The sequence below is a fragment of the Gopherus flavomarginatus genome, chromosome 6 (genome assembly GCF_025201925.1).
Source record: "Gopherus flavomarginatus isolate rGopFla2 chromosome 6, rGopFla2.mat.asm, whole genome shotgun sequence".
In the NCBI taxonomy this organism is placed as follows: domain Eukaryota; kingdom Metazoa; phylum Chordata; order Testudines; family Testudinidae; genus Gopherus; species Gopherus flavomarginatus.
Genome location: NC_066622.1, coordinates 71,249,445 through 71,262,266, shown reverse-complemented (window position 1 = coordinate 71,262,266; position 12,822 = coordinate 71,249,445). Strand labels below are relative to the sequence as shown.

The 12,822-nt window shown below is 44.7% G+C and overlaps 1 protein-coding gene across 4 annotated transcripts in view; it reads right to left on the bottom strand.

The window, feature by feature from the left end:
* Positions 1-11,972, bottom strand: part of MAPK8 (mitogen-activated protein kinase 8) — a 118,800-nt gene extending 106,828 nt beyond the window's left edge. For 3 of the 4 annotated variants that reach the window (XM_050960231.1, XM_050960230.1, XM_050960233.1), the window contains exon 1: positions 11,903-11,972. The gene's annotated coding sequence lies outside the window, so the exon portion shown is untranslated. Of the gene's footprint in view, positions 1-11,838 lie in introns of all 4 variants that reach the window. The other variant, XM_050960232.1, reaches the window with a different exon arrangement.
* Positions 11,973-12,822: the final 850 nt, after the last annotated feature.

Sequence of the window (12,822 nt, the reverse complement as noted above, 5' to 3'; positions counted from 1 at the left end):
CCTCATATGGGACCCTCTCCAAACCCCTAATCATTTTAGTTGCCCTTTTCTGAACCTTTTCTAGTGCTAGAATATCTTTTTTGAGGTGAGGAGACCACATCTGTACACAGTATTTAAGATGTGGGCGTACCATGGATTTATATAAGGGCAATAATATACTCGCAGTCTTAGGGAGTGTGTTGTGTGTATGTGTGTGGGGGGAGAGAGAGTGGGATTTTGGGGGTCTGAGAGCATGTCAGCATGCTGTCTTGTATGTTCAGACAGCAGCAGAACTCCCCCTTCGCCTCTCTCTCTCTCTCTCTCTCTGTCACACACACACACACACAGCATTCCACAGTAATGGTTGCTTTGTCTCGGAGCAGATAAGCATGCTGGCTGTCAAATGGAGCTTTCAAAGGGCATATCCAAAACAATGACAAGAGTGGCCACTTGACTTAAGGGAATTATGGGACATTTCCAGAGGCTGATCAGAGCGCAGTAATGCAACACCTCGTTAACATTGACACTGGGGTGCTCCAGCAGGGGCACATCAAACATTATTTTACTCGCAGAGCTAGAGTATCAGGAGTGCTCTAGCTGTGGAATCAGAGTCCTCTATGTGCCCTGCCAGTGTGGACAGGTAGTGAGCTAGTGCGCCCAGGGCTCCTTTAATGTGCTGTAACTTGCAAGTGCAGCCAAGCCCTTACTGTACAAGAGGGATTTCAAATCAGGCTCCCATCTTTCAGGTGTCTGACAACTCAGTCACTCACTTTATAGGTACTTCAGTAGTAGTCATGGATCTGTTCCATCTCTCAGACTCCATCAGTCCCAGAGTCCCTCCTTTTGTAGCGGAGTCCTTCCCAATATGTTCCTCCTTCAAAAGGCTTCTTAAATTCTAGGGCAGTATCTGGGTCCTGCTCTAGAGTAGCCATTTTGGAAATAAATAGTCAACTGGAGCACTGTTCAGCTCCTTCCTCTATGATTTGAGCAATGGGTTTCTAACTCCTGCCTGGAGATTGGGTATGCCTTAATATACTCATCCAGTCACTACAACAATTTTGCATGTAGCAGATCTTATGCTTCAATTTTAAAAAAGCATCCAGCCCATCTGGTTGCGAAAATAACCTTGCTTATATGACCAGACAGTGCTGTTTTGCAGAGTCTGCAGATACCGTCCGAAGCAACAGCACTAAAAGGTGTAAACTGCCCCATTTTTCTAAGTAAAAGTGTTAATTCTGAAGCATAATGACGCTGGTTCAAAAGTCAAAATTAATATTTGCTGATCATTTCTGCAGAAACATTCAGATGATGTTGGCTGTGCAAAGAACATGAGAAATTTCTGTATTATTTTTGTGAAAATTATGTTTGACTCAGTTTACTCACTAACTTTTGTACTGCTACCTACTTGAGAGGTATTAACTTCTTTCCAGAGACTGGGAAATAATCAATGAATTGACTGGGTGCAGGTCAGGTAGATATGTTTGGGTTGGGCGAATGGTTGAACAAGAATTATGAACATGTGAATGCAGATACCTTGGCGATACAATGGACAACCAGACTACTAACTTTTCACAAGTACCAGAAATGGATCTATTGGATGTAGATGGGAAATTATTCATCTGACCACAACCGCTTTCCCTCAGCTGAACCAGGGGTGAGGGCAATATAGGTGAGAACAGCAAGACTGTGACATGACACAAAGGACTAAAAGTGTTAGGAGACAGGGATAAGTAACCTGCTCTCCCAGCAGATAGGGTAATCCAATCCAGGACTGTTAGGTAAGGCTAGGGAGGTTTGCACCAAGCAAAATGGGAAATGACAGCCTAGGAAGGAATATTGCGGCAAGGGATCTGGCGGTCATAGTGGATTACAAGCTAAATATGAGTCAACAGCGTAACACTGTTGCAAAAAAAGCACAGGAATTTCTTCACAGCCATATTCTACCTGCAATCTTTGATTGCAGAATATTATCGGTAGCAATGAGAGGTCTGCTACAGATGGTGGAGAGTGGAATACTGCTGCCCCAGCCCAGGGGCCTTAAGTGTTCATTTGTTTTTTTCCACAGCATGACACCTCTTGCTAAGTCTATACTTTCTCTTTTCCAGTTTGCTTGCAGCCTATACTTTTCAGGGTGCCTTTTAAACTTAACCTACATGGATTTAGGGATTGTGCCTTTTTATGATGTAAACAGGCATTCTGAAAGTTTTCAATGTATTCTTTTTTCTGCTTTTATTATTATTTAATTTCAAAAATATCAGCAATGCTAACTCTGGTTTTACTGGAGAACTTTGTGGACGTTTCAGGGATGCCTATACTGCAGCATGAGGCGTGACTGCAGCCCGGGCAGATACATACGCACTAGCAGAGTTAAAAATAGCCATGTAAATGTGGCAGCACAGGCTTTCAGCCTGAGCTGTACATGCATGCTGGGGACCCTGGACACCTACTTTGTCTGAAGCATGTGCTCTCACATCTACACGACTATTTTTAACTGTGCTAGTGTGTATATGTCTGCCTGAGCGGCTATCACACCTCACACTGCACTACAGACATACCTTCAGAGTATTTGCATTGTGTGCCCTCACATCTTAACAGACTTCCTTTCTACTCAATGTTAATTGCTAAAGTTAAACAAGTTTTAACAGAAAAACCACTGAAACAAACCCGAAAGGCAAACAGTTTAACAGTCTAAAAATTCTGTTTTCAACTACTCAACCTTCACTCTCTTGTGATCTCATAGTTAAACTAGTTCTCAAGTCATCATAGAATCTTCAAGGATAAATGAGACCTGAATTTCCAGTGAAGAGTAGATAGAACTACCTGGATTGTTTTTTTGTTTATTTTAGTGAACAAACCCTCAAGGCCTTTTTTATAGATCATAAATAACATAATTTCAATTGTTTTTCCTTTGAAGATGACCTTCATGCTACCTTTTTATCAGCCTCAAACAAGGTGATATACAGTTTTTGGGTTTTCTATAGTACCCAAGTCAAATATCGGGAGCTCTAAGAGCCATGCAGTGCCCATTTGTGTAATGGCACTCTACATCTGCAAACTGACTAGCCAGCAACAGCTCTCACCCACATTCAACTCAAAAGTAGATAGAAATAGATTTGTGTCCTGGAGAAAGGGAAAAATATAAGCAGCTCTCAATATACTTGCATTTTACATAGATAGGAAGTTCTCATAGGAACATGCAAAGTCACACAAACACCTCATTTTTAAGAGAGATAATACGGACTGAACATACAAACAGAGGACATTGGGCATACCCTTCAATTTCATATTATAGTTCCATTTAATTAAAAGGCATATCATCATCCAGAGCTGCAGTCATCAACATTTACCTCCAATAAACTGCAAGAACTGAACTCTTCAAATCATCTTACTGTCAACATGCCCCCATGAACCACAGAATCAGATTCCAGTAGATAAACAGTCCCATATTTCATGCCAGGGGTGGGGCAAAGAGAGAGAAAGATAGTGTCTCTAAGATTATCTCCTATGCATAGATATTAGAGGAAGAGATTAAATAAATAAAGATGACTTGCCACTGGAAATCCAGTGGAAATCTTTCCCTGGAGAGAGGCCTTAACTATCAGTTTCTAAATATTGTAAGATACCATTAAAATATGCTATTAGTAGTACAGTACTCCCTAGGAAGAATTTAAAAAACTGTAATTCTATTTATAGACAAGTTTCCTCCTGATCCAGAACATTTCACACACACAATCTGGATCAATTTTAAATTACTTTCTTCCATAGAGATAAATGAGGATGATGTAAACAGACACACCAGCGCAAACATCACATCCTAAAGATAACTATTATAAAAGCATAGTAGCTTTACAAGGAGAAATTATCTGCCTTTTCAAGGATAATTTCCCCAAGATTTTCCTCTGATTGTACCCCAACTTTGTTTCAAATATTTCCAAATGTATTCTACTTCAGGGGCACATACTAACAACATGCTGCCCTGACGCCATTGCTCAAGTCTGGGAGCAAAAGAATTCTGCCAAAGCTTCTTGTGATTGTTACTTATTCTTAAATTCTAAGATTAACATACTTGCAGTGAAGTTTTTCAAGACAACACAAATTAAAATGGCTCAGGGTATTGGTAATGAGATAAGGAGCTCTGAACCTCAAAGGCTGATCTACTCACAAAATTGCACTAATTTAACTAAAAGAGTGATTTTATACCAAGTTAGTTACATCGGTGCAGCTTTGTAGACAGGCAGCCATATCCATTATAATCTATTTTCTATCAGTTTAGCTTCACACACAGCCAGTTTTTGACTGGTGCACACCTATTAGTTGAACCAGTGCAAACTTAATCAGTAAAAATCCTCTGTACAGACAAGCCGTAAGTCACAAGCTCACATCTGCTCTAGGTCAATATTCAGTTCCCTACATGACATGAACAGGTGTTTCTCCTAGTCCAAGTCACCACACTTTCAGTTTGACCTCTATGGTGCGATTAGAAAGCGAACACTTCTTAGCATTAAAGAGGGTTCTTCCATAACCTCACTGAGGTATACCAGCAGAATAGAGTAGTGCAGGGGGAAGTACTGAGGCTGCCTATGGTACATCTGTACTGATGAATTCCAGAGGCCACCAACCTCACGTTATCTTTCACTAACACTAAATTCACTGCTAAAAAGAGAAGATGTGAAAGAGAGAACAACTGAGATTTCTGGCTTGCCAGACAATGCATTTAAAGAGGTAGTGTCAATTTAACTTTAGCTTACACTTTTGCGAAGACAACCAGCAGAAGCATTCCCAAATCTTAAAAAGACACATAAATGGAAACAGTTGCTTTTAACAAATAATTTCTTGCAGTGTTTGAAAGCCTAATGTCCCAGTATTAAGAACACTGAGTGTAAACAATGGCATTGATTTTTCATTGCCCAAGCTGAGATAAATGCAGAACAAGCAGCATTCACATTTTCAATAGGATTTTTAAAATCTCAGTTTAATAACCGAAAGATATTATTAGTAATAGTAGATATTATTTTGAAGATTAAATATATCACAACCCTTCTTAAAAGGGCACCTAGGCCCAAAAAGAGAGTCAGCACCATAATTTGTCAAAGAATATACAGTACATTTCTACTCAACACGAGACCCCCTCCATCACAACCTAGGAGAGACCAAATCTAAGGGTACGTCTACACCACGGGATAATTCCGATTTTACATAAACCAGTTTTATAAAACAGATTGTATAAAGTCGAGTACACGCGGCCACACTAAGCACATTAATTCGGCAGTGTGCGTCCATGGTCCGAGGCTAGCGTCGATTTCCAGAGCGTTGCACTGTGAGTAGCTATTCCGTAGCTATCCCATAGTTCCCGCAGTCTCCCCCTCCCCTTAGAATTCTGGGTTGAGAGCCCAGTGGCTGATGGGGCAAAAATCATTGTCGCAGGTGATTCTGGGTAAATGTTGTCAGTCATTCCTTCCTCCGGGAAAGCAATGGCAGACAATCATTTCGCACCCTTTTTCCCTGGATTGTGACGCCATAGCACGGCAACCATGGAGCCCGTTCAGCTTTTTTTTTTTTCTTTACAGTCATCGTATGTGTACTGGACGCTGCGGACAGAGGCGATACTCCAGCGCTACACAGCAGCATTCATTTGCTTTTGCATGATAGAAGAGCAGTTACCAGTCGTTCTGTACCGTCTGCTGCCAGTGTAATTTGTCAATGAGATGACGGTTATCTGTCCTTCTGTGCTGTTTGCTGCTATCATGGATGCCCCGGCTGAGATCGGCCAGGGGCACAAAAGCAAAACTGGGAATGACTCCCCGAGTCAATCCCTCCTTTATGGTTTCTAAAAATAGAGTCAGTCCTGCCTAGAATATGGGGCAAGTGTACTAGAGAACCAGTGTATCAGAGAGCACAGCTGCTCCGTGTCAGATCCCGCAGAAATGATGAGCTACATGCCATTCACGGGGAGTGCCCCTGCAACAACCCCACCCGTTGCTTCCCTCCTCCCCCAACCTTCCTGGGCTACCGTGGCAGTGTCCCCCCCATTTGTGTCATGAAGTTATAAAGAATGCAGGAATAAGAAACAGTGACTTGTTAGTGAGATAAAATGAGGGGGAGGCAGCCTCTCCATGCTATGACATTCTAGGCAGGACATTAAGCGGTGCGGGGGAGAAGAGCCCAGCACGCTGCTGCTATGATAGTCCAGGCAGGACAGAATCTTTTCTTTACACAGGAAAGGGAGGGGGCTGATGGAGCTCAGCCCCCAGTGGCTATGATGAAGATGGTTACCAGCCGTTCTGTACCATCTACTGGGAATGACCAGGAATCATTCCTATTTATACCCAGGCGCCCCTGAGGCCAGCCAGGGGTATTCAGCAGTTATCAAGCATGTACCGTCTGCCACCAGGGAGGGGAGAAGAGCGGATACTGCTCTTCACTGCTGCAGCATCGCGTCTACCTGCAGCATTCAGTAGACATAGGGCGACACTGAAAGAAGTCAAGAAACTATTTCTTTCACGTGGCGGTGGGGGAGGGGGAGTAAATTGACGATCTATTCCCTGAACCACGCCGGACAATGTGTTTGAACCTACAGGCATTGGGAGCTCAGCCAAGAATGCAAATACTTTTCAGAGACTGCTGGGGACTGTGGGATAGCTGGAGTTCTCAGTACCCCCTCCCTCCCTCCCTGAGCATCCATTTGAGTCTCTGGCTTCCCATTACGCTTGTCACGCAGCACTGTGTAGCCGGGAGATTTTTTTTTCAAACGCTTTGGCATTTCGTCTTCTGTAATGGAGCTCTGATAGAATAGATCCAGTATCTCCCGTACGGTCCATGCTGGAGCTCTTTTTGGATTTGGGATTGCATTGCCACCCGTGCTGATCAGAGCTCCACACTGGGCAAACAGGAAATGAAAATCAAAATTTCGTGGGGTTTTTCCTGTTTACCTGGCCACTGCATCTGAGTTGAGACTGCTGTCCAGAGTGGTCACATTGGTGCACTGTGGGATACCGCCCAGAGGCCAATACCGTCGATTTGCGGCCACACTAACTCTAATCCGATATGGTAATACCGATTTTAGCGCTACTCCTCTCATTGGGGAGGAGTACAGAAACCGATTTAAAGAGCCCTTTATATTGATATAAAGGGCCTCGTAGTGTGGACAGGTACAGCGTTAAATCTGTTTAACGCTGCTAAAATCGGTTTAAATGCGTAGTGTAGACCAAGCCTGAGAGACAGTTTAGTATATTTCTCAACATACTACCAATAGGATGTTAAAAGAAAAAAAAACATACAATTACAGTGACATATGGAGCACAACGCTATCTGATTATTCACAATCGGATAGTTCAATGTGCACTCTACACATCTTGTGGAACAGTCTGTAAGAACTGAAATAGTACTTATAGTTGAGAATAAAAGGTAGCAAACTGACGTTGAATAAATGGAAAGAACTACAATCCCAAATGCTTCTATAACATTAACACGTTGCTTAAAACAGCCACATCAAAATCTAATCTCTGTAGCTGAAGAACCACTGCAGAACACATGCCACCCATAAGACATGAAAGTAACTTAAACTTGTTATATGTATTCCAGATGGAGAACCAAAACATTGCATAATTATGTTGGGAGAATGGGGTGTTCGGTTAGTCAAAAATTCCCGTTAACTAAGAGTTATACTTACCAACGGAGGGAAGGAGTTTGGATGCGGGAGAGGGCTCAGGGCAGGGGGTTGTGGCAATGGAGGAGTTTCAGGGTGCCGTATCCAAGCAGCGCTCACCTCGGGCATCTCCCCACAAGTGCCAACACGTCCCTTGGCTCCCAGGCAGAGGTTCAGCCAGGTGGCTCTGCGTGCTGCCTCGCCTGCAGGTACCACCACCACATCTCCCACTGGCTGTGGTTCCCGGACAATGGAAGCTGCAGAGCCTGCGCTCGGGGCAGGGGCAGCACACAGAGCCCCCATGGCCATTCCACTGCCTAAGAGAAGAAGGGACATGTCACCACTTCAGGGGAGGCATGTGGAGTCAGGTAGGGAGCCTGCCGGCCCCACACCAACCAGACTTTTAATGGCAACCCTACTGAAGATTTGTATTGGGAGATATCAGAAATGCCAGTTTCTGGAGCTTTCTGGCTGGTAAAGTGCCAGATAACACAGCTTTTACTGTATAATGATTAAATTTGTTAAAATAAGATACCTGACCTTATAAGCAAGTCCACCTAATAGATTTGCCAAATAAATTGTACCTGCATTTCTACAAAGCTTCAAAAACACTGCTCCCTAAAATTAGCATGTTTGAAAAACTGTACTTTTTCCTAGAAAACCTTTTTGTGCCTTTTTTAGAATCATTTTCCTACTTTGGAAAGTGAATCTAAAAAATGGCATTGTGAGGTTTAACATTTGATCTCTCTCAGCAATTCCAGTTTAAATCTGCTCATTATACAAAAACAGTTGTTTCTCCTCCCACCCCCTACGTCTTAACCGTCAACCCTGAAAACTGACCTGGAATCTGAAAGCCAAGCTGGGTTCCTTCTGGCTCCTGAATCATCAGCAATGAAGATTCTACAATCAGAAATCCGGTTAGCAATTCTGTCAGAAGTGAAAACCAGAAGTGAATCCTGCTCATCCTATCATTGCTGAATTGGCTCTGCAGGGCCAACAGGAGTAAAACCTTATTAGTCAGTAAAAAGCAAGACTGTATGCTTTTGAGTATGCACAGGATGCAGATTTACCACATAAGATGCTGCCCTTTTTTTCCTACAGTCCTTCTTAAAAGACTTGTGTATTTCCAAAATTTCAGATCGCCATTGTCCATTCCTCCAACCCACTCCCCACACTTAAAAGATAAATCGATACTTATTTCAAACATTTCAAAGTTAAACAACTCGCTCAGAACATGGAGACAATCATTCTATGATACCTGATGACAAAGACAGAAAAATTCTCACTCCAACACATTCAGTGGGAGAAACAGGACGCTCAGAAAGATGTGTTTCGATGAGATGGAATCAGTTATTAAGTTTTTGTGTATGTAAGTCTGTCTCAAATACGATCTACATCCATCAGACCTCATGTTTTTTCAGGAAAATGTCACTTATCTGAAATATCTCAGAGTCCATCTCCAGAAGCCAAACTCCATGCTTGGACATTTCATCCATCACCACAAACAGGTCCCCTAATCACCCTCTCCCTACATATGTAAATCTCACTGCTTAGCATATGAAACACTAGACTGGACACCAAACTAGTAACTGTATAATAAAAATCCTACGCTAGCAGAGAGCTGCACTAAGTTCACCACTCTGCCAGTACGGGGCCTCACCTGTGAAGAAAACAAAGCGCTTAAAACACACATACTTATGAAGGAAAATGTATTGCTCTACGCATTAGAATTTACTTGATAGAAACACTGAAGAGCACCACTAGAGATTCAGATATAAAATAATTTCAGATGGTTCCTGCATTGACTGAGGTCAAAATAGAGGCATAGGCATATTTGAATTTCACCAGCTATGTTTTTGTTATTATATGTTCCTCGTCATAGAATGTACAATTTGAGGGGTCTAAAAAATCACTGAATTCACTTTTAGTTAGAACCCTTAGCTAGGAATTTGACCCAATATCCCTTCGGGCTACAATCTGAATTAATTCTAAATGAATTCAATACTTGAGAGTGTACCAGTTTATGCAAACAAAATAAAACAGGCTACAGAACTATGTTTTAAACACCCGATTCACCCAAAGAGGAGTGCATTTGCCTATAACTCTGAAAATTAAACTAGTTTTTCAATGAATTAATCGCAGACTGTTACCAAAAGTAATCTCTAAACCTCTAAATAAACCCAAGTTGTAATACAAGCTTGCAAAAAACTCTGCCTCACACACTTACCCTAGAGCAATTAATTTCTCTAGATGGGTAAGTAAAACATCATTTGTGTTTACATAATTATGGTCAGACTAGGTAAGCAGATATTCTGCCTGGGCTGAAAAAATATTCATAATACTTTTGCAAGGCTGCTCTATATAATACTGAAATTCAGCAAGACTGTATAAACCCAGCTATGCCACCATAACTGGGAAGAAACAAGGCTTGTGGGAGTCACATTTGCAGCTTATTAACAGAGACTAGTTAACAGACTCTTACACTTTGCATTGATGGAAGCACTACACAGAGAAATCTGAAGAAATCAGAAGCTTTCAGAGTCAATTCTGACACTACTAGAGACAAAGAGAAACTAGAGGAGGGCAACAGAAAAGCTGCAAAAAAACACTTCACTCACTTTTGACAAAAAGTATCAGGATTAAAATGCAGAAGAGAGAAAAAATATTGCCAAACTCTCTAAGCAGCTGTCTTTAGAAGTCAAATATCCCAGAGGAACAAAAAGATATTTTTTCAAAAGCAGTGATTTGGAATGCTGTTACAGATCTCATTCATTTCAAATTGTTACACTCCACAGCAACTCAAACCTCTTTCCCCCAAAAAAAACTTACAATAAAATACAAGTCGGTTTGGATAAAAATTAATTTTTATCTGTAAATGTTGATAAATGCTGACAAAGTAGGTATTCACCCACGAAAGCTTATGCTCCAATACGTCTGTTAGTGTATAAGCTCCCACAGGACTCTTTGTTGCTGATTTTACTGTAGACCCAGAAGCCAACCAACGATATTTCCAAAATTTACAGATATACGCCAAGTAAGAAAAATGCTGCTTGAAAAAACTTATTAGAGTTTGATTTAAGGATGTTTACTTTACATATTCTGCTGTGATGTTGACAATTTGTGTTTTAATGGCTATAAAACTGTAACTTTTTGAATCTCAATGTTCAGAGTCATGAAATTATTGTCTGACCAGCCTCCACCATTTCCCACAACTGCGAACATTTAAATAGATTGAAGTACTTCAAAATAAAATTGATATTATGTGTCAAAAGTATATTTAAAAAAATCAAATTCTGCCAAGCCTATATACAGGGCAGGTATGCAAGATGAAAGATCCTTCCACAGCTTAAGCTTGGGTTACCTTGCTCCCAAGGAGAAAAGTCCCACTGTCATGCATTATGCTTGTACTTCCAGACCAACAAAGAGATATTCCTCCACTCTCTCCCACCCTCAAACATATCCCCATGTTTTGCAGTGCTCTCCTGGTCCCCAGTATGCCACCCAGCCCACATGCAACAACAGTTCAGCACAGCTGTGGAAAACCATCCACCTGCTACAGGTTATGTATAAAATGCAGGAGGGGTGTAAGGTGCTAAACAGACGATGACAGTCCCTAAATCAAGGGCTGACAACAAGAACTCCATGTGTACAGGCCCCAGCCTCTGGCACCCCTTCTTCCCACCACTGTCCCCCATACCTCCTCTTTCACCCCACTATGATCACTTCTCCCTCCAGCTGTCCCCACTATTGTTACTGCACCCCCATAAGAACTAAACATTGCACCCTTTGCATGCATCCCACTAGCTGCCCCTCCCCCTCAAAATATTGCAGCTATCCCTTTTCAGCCGCCCCTCCCCCCACAACAACCAAATATTATTCCACCTAATTACAATGCACGCCCAATAACTGCCCCTCCCCTTAGGACCATTACACCTACCGCTTCCAGCTGCCCCCCATAAAACAAATATCATTGCATCCCTCCCCACTGCCCGCACCTCCACTAGCTGCCCCTCCCCCATGGCGCACACACCCCCAGCTGCCCCCATCAGCACATTATTGCACCCCGTCCCGCTGCCCCTCCCCCAAAGACCCACATACTGCCCCCTCGCCCCCGCCCCCACAGAGCCCTGTGCTGGTGCCGCACCCTCCCCCAGCCCGGTATCGCCTCGCCCACCCCCAGCCCAACATCTGCGGAACGGCCGAGTCAGATCCACCCCAGCGCCGAATCGGGACGGGCTCCCCCTGCGGCGCCGGGACAGGCCGCGGCCCCCCACTCACCACCGCCGCCTCCGCCTCCTGCTTCACCCGCGGCCGCTGAGTAACGAGCCGGGGCCGGGCCGAGCCGAGCCGCGCGCAGAGACGCAGCGCCCCGCCCCCTGCGCCGCCGGCCCGAGAGGGAGGGGGGAGCGGGAGCTTCTCCTCCCCCGGGCCCGAGACAGAGCCCACCACAGGCTCCCTGTGCCCTTCCGGGGGTACCCCAGCTCCGTGCCCCCCTCCGGGCAGCCCCCCAGCTCCGTGTGCCCCCCCAGGACACCCCCGTTCCGTGTGTCCCCCACACGGCCCCCTGAAACAGACCCCCCCTTGTCTGTGTGCCCCCAGCCCGCTCCCTGGGACAGCACCCCCCACTTCATGTGTCCTCGTCATGGCCCTCCCCAGACAGACCCTCCTGGCTTCCTGTGCCCCCTGACTGATCCCCCTGCTCCATGTTCTCCCCCCCTCCACACACACACCGGGACAGCCCCCCACTCCGTGTGTCTCCCGTACGGTCCCCCAAGACGCACCCCTGCGACTCCGTCTGCCCCCCCGCCTCAGACATGCCCCTGCTCTGTGTGCCCCCAGGACAGCTCCCACTCTGTGTGCGCCATTGCATGGCCCCCCAGACGGATCCCCCCACTCTGTGGGCCCCCCTTAGGCCTCTCAGGACAGCTCCCCAGCTCTGTGTACACCTCCATGGCCCTCCAAGACTCCATATGTCCCCCGTTCCCGGGACAGATGCCCCCCCCCCAATACGCATGCTTCCCCCCACCGCATGTCCCCGGCCTGGGACAGCCTTTCTGCTCTGTGTGCCCCCCTCACTCCTCCTGGGACAACCCCCCCTCTCTGTGTGCCTCCCTCCATAGTCCCCCAGGACATCGCCCCTGTCTCCATGTGCCCCCTGCACATTCTCCAGGACAGCCCTCCCACTCCATGTGCTCCCC